The following is a 12,789-nucleotide window of genomic DNA, read 5'->3' as shown; positions in this document are numbered from 1 at the left end:
GGCTCATGCCACAACTGGAGACCGACAGCGCCGACTTCATCTTTCAACAGGATGGTGCTCCACCGCACTTCCATCATGATGTTCGGCATTTCTTAAACAGGAGATTGGAATACCGATGGATCGGTCGTGGTGGAGATCATGATCAGCAATTCATGTCATGGCCTCCACGCTCTCCCGACTTAACCCCATGCGATTTCTTTCTGTGGGGTTATGTGAAAGATTCAGTGTTTAAACCTCCTCTACCAAGAAACGTGCCAGAACTGCGAGCTCGCATCAACGATGCTTTCGAACTCATTGATGGGGACATGCTGCACCGAGTGTGGGAGGAACTTGATTATCGGCTTGAAGTCTGCCGAATCACTAAAGGAGCACATATCGAACATTTGTGAATGCCTAAAAAACTTTTTGAGTTTTTGTATGTGTGTGCAAAGCATTGTGAAAATATCTCAAATAATAAAGTTATTGTAGAGCTGTGAAATCGCTTCAATCATTTGTAATAACCCTGTATATATATATATATATATATATATATATATATATATATATATATATCGATGGAGTTGTTTGTTTCAGAGCCACATGGTTATCAGATAAGAAACCTCTTGACTGTTTTCTGTAGGTTAATATGTCGATTATGCTGTATACTGTTTCCATGGCATAGCCCGAATTCGCAAAGCGACTGTTGTGCTAAACACGGAACAGCACTTATTTGGTGACGTACATTGATCTTTGCAACCCCATTGTACACTTTGCCATCATCCTGGATGTCTAAATTTTGAATCTATTTTGTTCTGTACTATACTGAGAGCTGATGTTAGCGTTTTCGACGAAATGTGAAATATGCGCTCATCATCGCATATAAACCATCATTAAACTTATAACTTCCAACAAAACGCAAATCACAATTGGCGGTCAGTGGTCCTCACTTTAAACCTGGTCAGTGTATCATCCTGCACAGCATACCAAACGTTACGGGTGACGTTTTGGTAAAATTTTATATAGACACATGCTGAGAGATACAGAAATCCGCTATAACACTTAACTATAGCGTTAGCGATGATTCATTTGAGCCTGTGAAGGTATTCATATACCATCGTACGAGGGTTGAAAGTGGCCATTGCTTTTCGCAAGCAGTCTTATTTCGGAGATATTCGTGCGAGGTGTGTACTGTTGGGACAGTCAGAAAGTTTTAATGCAAATAAATGTTGCTACAGCTGCCGATAGTTGTCTGTCAGTATGCAACTACAATGGAGTCGCAGCTGAAAACCAACTCCTTAGTTTAAAGCATAATGAGAAGTACATAGTTAGTTGTATGATGCAAATACCTTGGTATCAACGATTCAAGCGGGAGCGTTGGGATGGCGATGTCAGTCTTACAGTGGCACAGCGAAGACCTAAAACAAATTTATTACAAGTTAAACGCTTTTAGCTCTTATATAATCTGTGCTTATTATTTACTTGCTACAAAAGACTTTAATAATAACAATTATAACAACATTCACAATAACAATAGTACTTACAATAATAACAATATAGTACACTACATGTATCATATTTGAACCGATTATTGCTCCATGACCTTCGGCTGATTTCAAACGTTTATCACTATTCTTATGAGAAAATGATAATTCTCTGACGCTTTAAGAAATTGCTGCACTATTTATAGTCAACGTTCAGTGTAGATAGCAACTTGCAAATTTACTTATATAGTTCACACGTTACGGCTAAGTCCATTGTCAGAATTGAAAAATAAAAACAATAAATTTAATTTATCAAGTCAAGATTTATAGTAGTGTAGAACTGATGATGGCGAAACGCTTTAATTGTATAGAATGATTCAGTGAATTATGCAATCCAAACTGAACACAGATTGTAAGTACCGATATGTTCGGTGACCTCTATAACGAGTTTTCGACCTACATTGTGTTGCCATGCTCTTTCTGAGAGGTTTTTGATGTTACATTATCTGGAGATGTTAATTATTGGTGGTTAACTAGAAAGTATAAGCGTCATTGTGGTGGATATCTTGTGTTAACAGCGCTAAACTACCGCAAGACTAGCCAAGAAACTGCCCAGGGGTTGTATTTACAGGTACTTCAAAAAATGGTTGAAATGGCTCTGAGCACTATGGGACTTAACTGCTTAGGTCATCAGTCCCCTAGAACTTAGAACTACTTAAACATAACTAGCCTAAGGACATCACACACGTCCATGCCCGAGGCAGTATTCAAACCTGCGACCGTAGCGGTCGCGCGGTTCCAGACTGTAGCGCCTAGAACCGCTCGGCCATTCCGGCCGGCTTATAGGTACTTTTTTGTGTTAGTTGATTATTCATTTTTATGTAATGCGCGGGTATTGTAAGCGAAAACAGCTTCGTTCTATAAGTGTCGTTTGTGACGTACAGAATATCTTCAGCGGTAAACTGTCGTGCCCTGTTTGTTAGAAAAAAATGGTTCAAATGATTGGTTGGTTGGTTGTTTTGGGGAAGGAGACCAGACAGCGTGGTCATCGGTCTCATCGGATTAGGGAAGGAAGTCGGCCGTGCCCTGTCAGAGGAACCATCCCGACATTTGCCTGGAATGATTTAGGGAAGGTTCGAATGGCTCTGAGCACTATGCGACTTAACTTCTGAGGTCATCAGTCGCCTAGAACCTAGAACTAATTAAACCTAACTAACCTAAGGACATCACACACATCCATGCCCGAGGCAGGATTCGAACCTGTGAGCCGGCCGGAGTGGCCGAGCGGTTCTAGGCGCTACAGTCTAGAACCGCGCGACCGCTACGGTCGCAGGTTAGAATCCTGCCTCGGGCATGGATGTGTGTGATGTCCTTAGGTTAGTTAGGTTTAAGTAGTTCCAAGTTCTAGGGGACTGATGACCTCAGAAGTTAAGTCCCATAGTGCTCAGAGCCATTCGAACCTGCGACCGTAGCGGTCGCTCGGTTCCAGACTGTAGCGCCTAGAACCGCACGGCCACTCCGGCTGTGTGTTAGACCAGGCTGACAAAAAGATTAAAGGGGTGGCCTCCCCGTGAAAGGGATTTATTTTGTGGGAGAGTTTCTTTTCTAGCCGTCAGAAGCTGATGAAAATCGACGACACTCCTAGACTCCAGTAAGTGAGCTTTTTCTGTGTTTTGTGTTACTCACAGTCTTCGATTTTTTTACTATTGAACCCCCTGTATCCTAGTGTGGTCCATTCTTCACGTCTAGGCAACTGTCCGACTATTAGCGACAGTTCGTGGTTGTACTTTTCATCGTTAGCAGAACACATCACATACGTGTGTCATCTAATAGCCCGAACGTATCATCACATTTCCTGAGCTACAATCGTTATCGAATGACGCACTTAGATCACTTGCTGGGTAGTGAGGCGCAAGGTTAGTGAAGAGTTTGGCACTTTGTTGGTGTACGAGAAATGGCGTTGATGGGCTGTAAGACAGAAGGTCTCACACAGGGCGGGAGGTTTCACCATGAGGTGGCGACCGATGTCTGCGCAGAAGCACCGTAACGACAGCAAACGCATGGGTGTGCATGTAGGCAAGCGTATAATGGCATTACGACTGTCAGCCTATTCTAAACACTACACAAATAATCTGTTACGTTCCAACACAGCGTGCATTCAGTGGCAGGTAACGAAACGTTCCTTTCGTCCTTTCCTCGGAGCTTCCGCAACGTCGCACCAAGTCCCATTTGCGGCGGTAGTCACAAATGACGCAGTGGGCGCCGTGCGCTTAGCGATACAAAAACTGCACGACTTACTGCTCCACAGATGTAACAGTAAACGTTTATTGACGCATTCAGATTAATTATCTGTTGTTACACTATACTCCGATTAAAATTACTTTATGATCGAGGTTCCAGCGAATCGAGTGGTTCGGGACAGCCGCGAGCCAAACGTAGTTTTTTTTCTCGAGCTCAATTTGCTCTCCGTGCTGCCTGCTTTGCTTGTTACATGGATCGCTTTGCAAAGCGTGGCTGGCCGTACGCCGACAACACTGCCCCCTGGCACTGCAGTCTGAAATCACATAGTAATTTTAATCTGAGTGTACCAATACTATTCTAAATATAGGTCGCCAGTCTCGATTTGACGCGCGAGTCACGGTTAAACTTCTTACAGCTCTGAAGTCAATAATACAAGAGCCCTGTAGTTATCCAACTACTTTCCATAAGGACAGAAGATTCTAGACCCGACCACTGAACATGACTATGTTCACCGTTGACTGTTCAGTGCACCGCCTCCAACTGCCTAACAGCAACTCCCACCGAGAGTCACCACAGCAGTAAAACAGGAATATCGTTCAGAGTTAATAGGGGGGGGGGGGGGGGGGGAAGGATCACTGAAGAACACTATACTCAAGTATGCAAGGAAACAAACGAAATTCAGTAGCAACAATCAACCTTAGCCAACTTCTATTCAATATAACCTCCAGCTAGTTTTTGCATACACGGTGTGATCTGAAAAACGTCTTTCTACCGAATAAGAAAAGTTCACGCCGTCTTATCGGCAACAAAAAATGGTTCAAATGGCTCTGAGCACTATGGGACTCAACTTCTGAGGTCATTAGTCCCCTAGAACTTAGAACTAGTTAAACCTAACTAACCAAAGGACATCACACACATCCATGCCCGAGGCAGGATTCGAACCTGCGACCGTAGCGGTCTCGCGGTTCCAGACTGCAGCGCCTAGAACCGATCGGCAACACTCGCCATGAAAAACAAAATGGTTCAAATGGCTCTGAGCACTATGGGACTTAACTTCTGAGGTCATCAGTCACCTAGAACTTAGAACTACTTAAACCTAACTAACCTAAAGACATCACACACATCCATACCCGAGACAGGATTCGAACCTGTGACCGTAGCGGTAGCACAGTTCCAGACTGCAGCGCCTAGAACCGCTCGGCCACTCCTGCCGGCCCATGAAAAACAGGAAAGTGCCTTTGCAGACTGGACGTCCGGGCACGGGAATGCACTTTGGAATCCCTCATAGTCCTTCTGTGCTGGAAATGCAACCTCATCGATCACGAAGGATCACTAACTCCACACTTTCGTCCTGACACCAGTTTAGAAGACCATTTCCGCCCCAGAGCGCCCACGACTCAACCTCATGAGCGCTGCCGGCCGGCTTCTCGATTTCGTGACCTCCAAGCCACTCCCCCAAATTATTTAGCATTGAGGACTTCCTGCCAGTCCGGTCCAGGAGTAGAATATGGGTATTTCCATCGGCCATTTCATGCTCCCACTAATAGAGCGTGTGTAAACTGCTGCTTCTTGGCGACATTTCCAGGAATTTTTCTGCCATGGACGTTGGAAACACCGGCCATCATGAAGAGATTACTCGCCCTGTAAGCCAGCAGTATAGTTTCCGGTCACAACCTATTTAGAAGGATTCGGCAAAGACCAGACCGTCAGTTCAGGCTGAAAAAAGCCCCCTTCCCCCAGAAAACAATTAAAATCGCCCAAAAGAGGAAAGGCCTCTGGACCTGATGGGATACCAGTTCAATTTTACACAGAGTACGCGAAGGAACTTGCCCCCCTTCTTGCAGCGGTGTACCGTAGATCTCTAGAAGAGCGTAGCGTTCCAAAGGATAGGAAAAGGGCACAGGTCATCCCCGTTTTCAAGAAGGGACGTCGAACAGATGTGCAGAACTATAGACCTATATCTCTAACGTCGATCAGTTGTAGAATTTTGGAACACGTATTGTGTTCGAGTATAATGACTTTTCTGGAGACTAGAAATCTACTCTGTAGGAATCAGCATGGGTTTCGAAAAAGACGGTCGTGTGAAACCCAGCTCGCGCTATTCGTTCACGAGACTCAGAGGGCCATAGACACGGGTTCACAGGTAGATGCCGTTTTTCTTGACTTCCGCAAGGCGTTCGATACAGTTCCCCACAGTCATTTAATGAACAAAGTAAGAGCACATGGACTATCAGACCAATTGTGTGATTGGATTGAGGAGTTCCTAGATAACAGGACGCAGCATGTCATTCTCAATGGAGAGAAGTCCTCCGAAGTAAGAGTGATTTCAGGTGTGCTGCAGGGGAGTGTCATAGGACCGTTGCTATTCACAATATACATAAATGACCTGGTGGATGACATCGGAAGTTCACTGAGGCTTTTTGCAGATGATGCTGTGGTGTATCGAGAGGTTGTAACAATGGAAAATTGTACTGAAATGCTGGAGGATCTGCAGCGAATTGACGCATGGTGCAGGGAATGGCAATTGAATCTCAATGTAGACAAGTGTAATATGCTGCGAATACACAGAAAGATAGATCCTTTATCATTTAGCTACAAAATAGCAGGTCAGCAACTGGAAGCAGTTAATTCCATAAATTATCTGGGAGTACGCATTAGCAGTGGTTTAAAATCGAATGATCATATAATGTTGATCGTCGGTAAAGCAGATGCCAGACTGAGATTCATTGGAAGAACCCTAAGGAAATGCAATCCGAAAACAAAGGAAGTAGGTTACAGTACGCTTGTTCGCCCACTGCTTGAATACTGCTCACCAGTGTGGGACCCGTAACAGATAGGGGTTGATAGAACATATAGAGAAGATCCAATGGAGAGCAGCGCGCTTCGTTACAGGATCATTTAGTAATCGCGAAAGCGTTACGGAGATGATAGATAAACTCTAGTGGAAGACTCTACAGGAGAGACGCTCAATAACTCGGTACGGGCTTTCGTTGAAGTTTCGAGAACATACCTTCACCGAGAAGTCAAGCAGTATATTGCTCCCTCTTACGTATATCTCGCGAAGAGACCATGAGGATAAAATCAGAGAGATTAGAGCCCGCACAGAGGCATACCGACAATCCTTCTTTCCACGAACAATACGAGACTGGAATAGAAGGGAGAACCGATAGAGGTACTCAAGGTACCCTCCGCCACACACCGTCAGGTGGCTTGCGGAGTATGGATGTAGATGTAGATGTAGAAAGAGTTTGTCGTAGATAATAGGCTCAGGATGACGACACAAGCCCGACCAGGATATCAGATATAACAATACCCTGCAACACATGTCGAGAAAGTAATCCTCCATACACAGAAAAAGTACACATTCACATTGTAGGCCCGCATACTTGTGTCTGCGACATACACTGATGAGACAAAAACATTATGATCACCTGCTTAGTAGCCTGTTTCTCCGTCTTTGGAACAAAATACATCACTGATTTTGCGTATCAGGCATCCGACAGTTGGTTGGCAGGTTTGTGGAGGTATGGTGCATTAGATGTCTATGCACAGGTCTTGTAATTCGGGCAAATAACGGGCCGCTGATTCGCGTACATGATGATGGCGTCCGATAGCGAACCATATCGGCTCCATAGGATTTCCATAAGGCGAATTTCGTTGCCCAGTCGTCAAGGTAAGTTCAAAATAACGCTCCTCAAAGCACTGGAGCACGGTTCTGTCTCCTCGGAGACTGCTGAAAGATGACATCACCGTCGGGGAGACATCAAATGGTTCAAATGGCTCTGAGCACTATGGGACTTAACACCTGAGGTCTTCAATCCCCTAGACTTAGAACTACTTAAGCCTAACTAACCTAAGGACATCACACACATCCGTGCCCGAGGCAGGATTCGAACCTGCGACCGTAGCAGTAGCGCGGTTCCGGACTGAAGGGCCTAGAACCGCTCGGCCACAGCGGCCGGCGGGGGGGACATCAAGTGTGAAGGGACGTACGTGGTTTGCAGCTGCCAACTTGTCCTCGGTTACTGCCACAGGTCCCGTGCACGGGCAGGAGAATGCCTCTCGTATCGTAATACTGCCCCCACCTGCCTGCTTCCGTGGCGCGCTGCACGTTTCGAGCCGCCGTTCATATCGGTGGCAGTGTTTGTGGAGACGACTATCGACTTAGTGTAGCAGAAATATGATTCACCCGGAGAGCGGACACGTTTCGATTGATCGACGATCGGGTCCCGATGGTCCTGTGCCCAGTGCAGTCGTAATTGGTGATGTCGTTGGTCGACAAGAGAACGCGTAGAGATGGTCTGCTGCGATGTTCAACAATGTACTATGGACAGTGTGCTCCGGAACACTTGCGCGTACACCAGCATTATGTTCTTTAGGCAGAGATGCCACAAATCACTATCTATCCTACTTTACAAATGAGACAAGCCTCCAAACCCCACGTTCTTTGAAGCGTTTTGGACGTCCAACCATTCAGCACCTAGTGGTAGTTTGACTGTAGTTCTACTTCTTTACGTAGATGTTCACGACAGTAGCACGAGAACATTCGACCAGTTTCGCCGTTTTCGAGATACTCTTTCACGAGTCTTTATTATTATTATTATTAATCGATAATAATCAGCCCTTTGTCGAAGTCGCTTATCTCAATGGATTTCCCCATTTGCGGCCCATATCTTCGCTAGGGTGATCCCCCTTCCGTGTCTTCTCCGCTTGCATACTTTTGTTACCGACGGCACCTGGCGGCATCCAACGTTGCAATGGGCGGAGGTCATAATGTTTTGGCTTATGAGTGTATTGCTCCACAAAAAAAAAAAAAAAAAGTCCCGGTGGCCCCGTTCAGAAAAAAGATCTCAGTTGTAAGGTAAACACCGAAAGCGGTAATCTCTTCTGACACAGCCGGCCGCTGTGGCCGAGCGGTTCTAGGCGCTTCAGTTTGGAACCGCGCGACTGCTACGGTCGCAGGTTCGAATTCTGCCTCGGTCATGGATGTGTGTGATGTCCTTAGGTTAGTTAGGTTTAAGTAGTTCTAAGTTCTAGGGGACTGATGACCTCAGATGTTATGTCCCATGTGCTCAGAGCCATTTGAACCATCTTCTGACACACCCTACTGGGAAACCATCCGCCCCATTCTCAGTTCGCTGGGTTTTGGGGGGAAAGAACGAACCCTAAAATGCGCCAAACTCCGGAATGAAATTTGGAAATGAATGGACACTATATCTCGTCGACGGCAATAAGCCATTTGCTTCTAAATTCTTTAAACAGAAGAAGATATTCGGTCTTCAAGAATGTAATTTCACGCTTCGTGAATAGGAATCTGTAGGGGGCATAATGCAACTGTAGCGATGGGCGCGAGGACGAAAGGGAACGAAGGCAATAAAATCTACCATTAACATGAGGTGATGGACACTTCATGTATGTACCAACAGCGCATTATGTAGCATTGTTAGTTGGTAACCAACGTGACAACTTTCATAATAAAGTATCCATCTAACATGCAAATGATTTCTTATTTAAAGTAATACACACTTCGTCTCCAGTGTAAACATCCAAAGTGAGTGAAGAATTTAAATGCAGTCTGCATGCTGTTATACGTTTCTACTTTTCTCATCGCACATACAGTTTTAGATCACGTTTCACCTCTTCCTCCACTTGTTCGTTTCTGAGGTTTTGACCTTGGGAGCCGCGAACTGGAGGAACTAAGGACAATTAGCTACTTCGAAATTAATTATTTTTTATGAATTTTAAAGACAGTTTTGAGGAACTTTTTGAAAAGTTTAAGATGCAACTCTTCACAAGTACTTTTAAAAAGGCAAAACTTTTTATCTCTCGCGAAAACTAACGAAGAATACGTCGTGAAGATGACTGCAAACGGAGTGAGGATGAGTTCAATTGGTTCAGATGAACCGGGAGCGACTAATGGTCGAATGTTCTACGTCCGTTTAATGTCAAGGTCGTTAAGAGAGGAATATTTTCTCTCGTAATTGTTACGACGTGAGCAGAAGACACCTCTTAAGTGGACCTAATCGACTTAACTAAGTGAAATGGACCGAAATGAGACACTAACTGCTGTTGTATAGTTATAGAAACTATGCTGCCATTGTAGGTCTCGCAAATATCCTTTCATTAGCGGTGCAGGCCCATACGTTTAGATGCCTTAACTGAAAGCCAAGAGAAGCGTTTACTTCTTGGACAGTGTAACACAGTAATTACTTTTGTTGCAGTATAAGCATCATAACGATATGTAAGAGGCGAAGTTATTTCCAGTATGTATCATCTTTTTGCTTTTTAAGCAATAAGCTAAGTCACGATGTGTAGCGTTATGTAAGACGTATTTACTAAGATACGATGGTTGTTGTTGTTGTGGCCTTCATTCTAGAGACTGGTTTGATGCAGCTCTCCATGCTGCTCTATCCTGTGCAAGCTTCTTCATCCCCCAGTACCTACTGCAACTTACATCCTTCTGAATCTGCTTAGTGTATTCATCTCTTGGTCTCCCTCTACGATTTTTACCCTCCACACTGCCCTCCAGTACTAAACTGGTGATCCCTTGATGCCTCAGAATATGTCCTACCAACCGATTCCTTGTTCTAGTCAAGTTGTGCCACAAATTTCTCTGTTCCCCAATTCTAGTCAATACCTCCTCATTAGTTATGTGATCTACCCATCTAATATTCAGCATTCTTCTGTAGCACCACATTTCGAAAGCTTCTATTCTCTTCTTGTTTAAACTATTTATCGTGCACGTTTCACTTCCATACATGGCTACACTCCATACAAATACTTTCAGAAACGACTTCCTGACACTTAAATCTATACTCGATGTTAACAAATTTCTCTTCTTCAGAAACGCTTTCCTTGCCATTGCCAGTCTACATTTTATATCCTCTCTACTTCAACCATAATTACTTATTTTGCTCCCCAAATAGTAAAACTCATTTACTACTTTAAGCATCTCATTTCCTAATCTAATTCCTCAGCATCACCCGATTTAATTCGACTACATTCCATTATCCTCGTTTTGTTTTTGTTGATGTTCGCCTTATATCCTCCTTTCAAGAAACTGTCCATTCCGCTCACCTGCTCTTCCAGGTCCTTTGCTGTCTTTGACAAAATTACAATGTCATCGGCAAACCTCAAAGTTTTTATTTCTTCTCCATGGATTTTAATTCACACCAGTGCAAATATGTAAATAAACAAACATGAATGACTGCATGAAGTTTGTTCTACGCATGAAGTAGTTTTGGGAAATGTTAAATTGTTTTAAATTTGATAGTGTTCTTACTTTTAACTACTTTTGTACTAGTTTTATATAAATAATAATGGCTTTTTGTTATCTTTGAAATGCAATTTCCTAACATAAATATCGATGGTAAAAGCCATCATCATGATCATCATCTTCATACTCCACTCACGAAAAGTCATTGTTAACCCGTTTCGGTTCCAGTTAAACAGGATCCTCAAGTCGTTTTAGTGGATGTGAAGACGGTCTTTGCCCCCGAGGGTGATAGCAGATTTTCTTCGTAGCTGTCCCGTACAGTTAATAATATATATATATATATATGGCAGCCTCATCCAGTTGCCCTGCGTCGTTTACTGCTAACCGCATACCACAGGGTACAGAGACGTACATGGTGAGGTCAGAGTCAACTGGGACACAGTGGCATTCTGTGGTGTTCAGCTTTCAACTCTCGCTTCTGTTTGTGTTGCTCTAATCGACGTCAACGCGTCCTTAGACGACCTTGCGAAAGGTCACAGAAAGCCTCGATTCTCGAGACCCAGACATCTCAAACTACTGGAATCACGGTTTGGTAGGCTATTGGTTGTGACCAGGGAAGGAAGGTTGAATGCTCTGCTCTCCCGTATGTGGTAAGAACGATAAACCCTGTTGTCACACGTTTTATCACAAAATTAATGCAAGACCGCACACTGGCACGACAGTTTCCTTGAGAAAGGTGCAGAGCCTTAAATGGTCTGTCCGGAGCCCTGATTTGTCACCCATAGAGTATGTCTGGTACGTGACGGGAAGACATAATCTCATATTAGCCTCCAGCCATCAATCTTCATTAACTGATACAATATGCTTTTCAGGCACGGCATTACGTTTCTAGAAATGACATTCAGAAGCCATTTGCTCCAGTGAGGCAAGCGATAGAAAATTTTATTGTTGCCCATGCGAGTCACACCATATATTGATGTTGATGATGGACGTCAGTTCCGAACACAAAGAAAGTTCAATTTAATATCCGTTATGTGATGAATATTTCCATAAAATCTGATAAATTTCGGTCTAATGCTCCATGTTCTATTACTTTCATTGCCGTAAGTGTATGTTGCGAAATAGCAAAGGGGAAGAAAAAGACTCTTGTGAGAGCCATTTCGATATCATCCATCTTCGATACCTTTCAGAAATAGCAGTTTCTAACATGCATCTAGTTCCTAAAGTACAGGAAGTCCTTGGTGGTAACAGTTTTATACACTATGAAAATCTTCAGTACGGTGTGCAGTAAATATTCAGTGCCTAAGGTGGGTTTGGAGAAAAGCAGCTGGAAGAATGTGGCTAGTGGAACCTTTTCTATTTTTGTTTTTTCTGTGCGTCGTTTACTAAAGATCTATACCGAACATAAGATGACGTCCTAAATTTTCTAGTTGCTTTTACAAGCACGTTAGTCTGCGTTATAAACTTTATCTCTTAATGACGAGACATAGGCAGACGTTGGTTTAGTGGCAGGGGTGCTCAGACTTTTTGGGCTTGACATCTGCTGCATGCAATTTAGTCCATTTAGAGATCTGATGACTTAAAACACAAAACAATAATTAGTCAGAGCCAATCTTACACAGTCTGAAAGATGAGGATTAGTTAGATTATTTCCATACTTATATTTCACTATGTTCGTCATTGAAAACACTGCCTCACATGGATAATCTGATCCAGACAACGAAAATCATACGATGCCACATTTGCAACGTTAGGGTAAGTTTTTAATCTCAGTAATTTCCAAAAATTTAAGTTCACTGCATTGTTACTTTAAGGAGAATTCATTTCGAACTCAAATTATTTCCTCTTCAAGTTCAGGTTCGCAACAAGAGA

General features: G+C 43.6%; 1 protein-coding gene across 1 annotated transcript in view; it reads right to left on the bottom strand.

The window, feature by feature from the left end:
- The window catches only part of LOC126163136 (uncharacterized), a 240,768-nt gene that overhangs the window by 133,895 nt on the left and 94,084 nt on the right, over positions 1–12,789 (bottom strand). Inside the window, exon 2 of the mRNA XM_049920062.1 lies at positions 1,326–1,394. The gene's annotated coding sequence lies outside the window, so the exon portion shown is untranslated. The remainder of the gene's footprint in view (positions 1–1,325; positions 1,395–12,789) is intronic.

This window comes from Schistocerca cancellata, chromosome 2, assembly GCF_023864275.1.
Source record: "Schistocerca cancellata isolate TAMUIC-IGC-003103 chromosome 2, iqSchCanc2.1, whole genome shotgun sequence".
NCBI lineage: Eukaryota > Metazoa > Arthropoda > Insecta > Orthoptera > Acrididae > Schistocerca > Schistocerca cancellata.
The sequence above is the reverse complement of the archived record's forward strand: the minus strand, read 5'-3'. Positions and strand labels throughout refer to the sequence as shown.